The sequence below is a fragment of the Elephantulus edwardii genome, unplaced genomic scaffold (assembly GCF_000299155.1).
Source record: "Elephantulus edwardii isolate Elephantulus edwardi_28Jun2011 unplaced genomic scaffold, EleEdw1.0 scaffold00042, whole genome shotgun sequence".
Taxonomy (NCBI): domain Eukaryota; kingdom Metazoa; phylum Chordata; class Mammalia; order Macroscelidea; family Macroscelididae; genus Elephantulus; species Elephantulus edwardii.
The window spans coordinates 9,871,531-9,871,998 of NW_006399792.1; positions in this window are offsets into that span (position 1 = coordinate 9,871,531).

Sequence of the window (468 nt, forward strand, 5' to 3'; positions counted from 1 at the left end):
AGTAGAGGTTCTAATAGTGGCACAAATCAAGTTATTCCCAGTAGTGGAATTGCTGGGTCAAATGATATCCCTAGTTGCAACTTTTTTTGAGAAAGCACCACACTGCTTTCCACAGTGGTTGCACCATTTTACACTCCCACCAACAGTTAATAAGGGTTCCAGTCTCTCCGCAACCTCGCCAGCATTTGTTGCTTGCTGTTCTGTTAAATCTTGCTAGTATTACTGGGGAGAGATGATATCTCATAGTTGTCTTGATTGGCATCTCTCTCAGACTAGGGATTTTGAACATTTCTTTATATGCTTGTTGGGGTATTTTTTATTCTTGAGAAGACCTCAAGTCTGCATCTCTGACAGTTCTCTCTACTTAACAAACTCTTATTCATCTCAATAAGCTTTCTTTTTAATCACATACCTGGTATTTGTTTGTGTGTGACAACCTTTTCTAGAGGGAACTTGCAAATTCTCTGT